Raw genomic sequence first — 3,147 nt, 5'->3', positions numbered from 1 at the left:
GCTATTGTCTCAGTATTCTAGTAGCAGCTCCCTGTTTTCATCCCTTTGAGCCCAAGGGTGGTAATAGTTTTCTACCGTGTTAGCCAGGGTGCTTCACCATCCTTTAGGAGTTACCTTGCATCCTGCCTGCACCTTTGTAAATAGTACCTTTACTAAACTCCTTTCTTACCCTGTTTAGTGTACCGTCTATTTCCGGCCAGAATCCTGACTAGTACTGACAGTTTATGGAAAATCTCAGCTGTTCTCTTTCTAGCACCTGGGTATAGATATGAGCATAGTCCCTTCTCCTCCCCTCGTTGCCCAGTAAAACTTCACCCACAGCACCTTCTTTCTCCCCACTGGAGAAAGAGTAGGGAGCCCAAACCCCTTTCTTTTGTCTAATCACCTGACCACAATTTATCCCCCTTTGTTAAAATGATAGAAAAGCTCCACGTCTAACTGCTTCTTTGGCTCTTCACTTTTTCTGTGAAGCCCTCATGTATGTAAAAATATTAACATCCATAAAATGGATGCCTTTTCCTCTGTTCATCTGTCTTTTGTCAGTTTAAAGCCTGACTGGAAGACAGTCTCAACCCTTCAATCCTAGTGCTGTGCTACTCAGGGTGTCTCTGACCAGCAGCAACACTGCAAGGCTACATCTAGAGAGCTTGTTAGAATTGCAAATTGCTGGGCTTTCTAGATCTGCTAAATCTGAAATTCTGTGAGCAAAGACCTGGGATCTGTTTTCATAAGCCTTCCAGGTGATTCTCGCCCATGCTCAAGTTTGAGTACCACTTCCTGGAGAGATGGGCGGGGGGTGGGGTAGGAGGGCGGGCACAGAGCACTTGTGTAGGACCCTTGCCAGGTTCTCTAACTCCCATCTGCCTGGCTTTCCATCATTTCCTTTTTTTCTCCAGGAAATGGGCACACCACATTTAGGAACACACACAATCTGGAGTGCAGAATTCTTTGAACTTTATCTAGGTGGCTGTTTCTTAACCAACAAATCATCGTTTCTCACAGGACACGTATGGATGTTCTGGTAGATCAACACTGAAACCCCAGGGCATCTCTGAGCACAGCCACAGGGTAAGAGAGAAGATAAGTGACATGGTGAAAGGAATCAGGTTATACCACCCCAAAGTATGCCACCTTGGCATAGAATTATTTGGGGCGAGAGCAATGGAGAAATAGCAGGTGTTAGAAGAGCTCTCTGTCCTTTCCTTTTCTGTCTAGAAGCAGGACATAAATTTCCCTTTATGAAGGTGGCATAAATTTCTACCCCTCTCCTGTACCAGAATGAAGAAAGTGACCTCTCCCTAGGGACAGAAAGCTAGCACTGAGATAAGTTGGCATAAAGACACCTTACTAAAGCAACACTTGCTTTCCATTACTTTCCTTTATATACTTCCTAGTCACTTTCCTACAATTTGTCACCCCTTTCCTTTGTCTAGTCACCTGGCCACAATTTATCCCCCTTTGTTAAAATGATCTATATGCTCCCTAGTCTAACTGCTTCTTTAGGTTTTCTCTTCTTTTCTATGAAGCTCCCACGCTTGCAAAAATGTTAACACCCATTAAATGGATGCCTTTTCTGCTGTTAATCTGTCTTTTGCCAGTTTAATATTCAGACCCCAGACACTGAAACTAAGAGGGTAGAGGAAAAGGTTTTTGTTTGTTTGTTTGTTTGTTTTCTCCACTGTAGTGGAAAGAACTAACAGGTGAGATGACCCTATAGCCTTTTTTTTTTTTTTTTTTAAGACATAGTCTCGCACTGTCACCCAGGCTGGAGTGCAATGGCATGATCTTGGCTCATTGCAACCTCTGCCTCCCGGGTATAAATGATTCTCCTGCCTCAGCCTCCTGAGTAGCTAGGATTACAGACACCTGCCACCATGTTCAGCTAATTTTTGTATTTTTAGTACAGATGGGGTCTCACCATTTTGGCCAGGCTGGTCTCAAACTCAGGACCTTGTGATCCACTCACCTTGGCTTCTCAAAGTGCTGGGATTACAGTGTGAGCCACAGTGCCTGGCCTGATCCTGTAGCTTTTTTTTTTTTTTTTTTTTTTTTTGGTGAAAAGATATACATATATTTAGAATTAGCCAGCTGGACTCCGTTTAGATGATCCCAATTTTGTTGGCAACATCCAAAGCATCCTAATCAGGAGCCAGTAGAACATATGCCTTCTTTTCTCCATCAGGCCGAATCAGGGTGTTGACCTTGGCCACATCAATGTCATAGAGCTTCTTCACAGCCTGTTTGATCTGGTGCTTGTTGGCTTTAACATCCACAATGAACACAAGTGTGTTGTTGTCTTCTATCTTCTTCATGGCAGACTCAGTGGTCGGCGGAAACTTGATGATAGCATAGTGGTCCAGTTTGTTTCTCCCGGGGGCGCTCCTCCGAGGATATTTGGGCTGCCTCCGGAGTTGCAGTGTCTTGGGCCGCCGGAAGGTGGGTGACGTGCGGATCTTCTTTTTTTTGTGGCTGTGGACACCTTTCAACACTGCCTTCTTGGCCTTTAAAGCCTTCGCTTTGGCTTCGGCTTTAGGCGGGGCAGGAGCTTCCTTCTTCGCTTTCGGCGCCATCTTGTGAAAAGGGTCGATCCTGTAGCTTTAAAACAGGAAAGGATTTTTATTGCATTCACAAAACAATGTTTCAGTGTGGTGAACAGAATCCTGTCTGTTGCTGTTATTAATTTTTCTGTATCTTCCATGATTTCAAAAAGCATGTTTGAGGCAGCTTATTAAAATACATTCAAGGTTAAAAAGTAGGTAGATATCCTTAGAATTTGCAAAGTGTTCGCTTAAAACATTCTTAAAGTGGTTGGCTTCTTTGCTAATATGGCAGTAACCAAAGATTCCAGTATCTGAGCACACAGAAAATTCTGCTTCTACGGCAGAGTGCAGTGGTTCACATCTATAACCCCAGCACTTTCAGAGGCTGAAGCAGGTGGATTAATTGAGCCCAGGAATTTGAGACCACCCTGGGCAATATGGCAAAAGCCCATCTCTACATAAAATACAAAAATTAGCTGGTGACATGCACCTGTAGTGCCAGCTACGAGGGAGGCTGAGGAGGGAGATCACTGGAGCCTGGGGAGGCCAAGGCTGCAGTGAGCTTAGGTTGTGCCAGAAATAACAACATCTAAAGTGAAGACTTAAG

General features: G+C 44.3%; 1 pseudogene; it reads right to left on the bottom strand.

Annotated features, from left to right (window-relative positions):
* Positions 1 to 2,123: 2,123 nt before the first annotated feature.
* LOC104651422 (large ribosomal subunit protein uL23 pseudogene) lies at positions 2,124 to 2,574 on the bottom strand (annotated as a pseudogene).
* Positions 2,575 to 3,147: the final 573 nt, after the last annotated feature.

Source organism: Saimiri boliviensis, chromosome 2, assembly GCF_048565385.1.
Source record: "Saimiri boliviensis isolate mSaiBol1 chromosome 2, mSaiBol1.pri, whole genome shotgun sequence".
Classification (NCBI taxonomy): Eukaryota; Metazoa; Chordata; class Mammalia; order Primates; family Cebidae; genus Saimiri; species Saimiri boliviensis.
The sequence above is the reverse complement of the archived record's forward strand: the minus strand, read 5'-3'. Positions and strand labels throughout refer to the sequence as shown.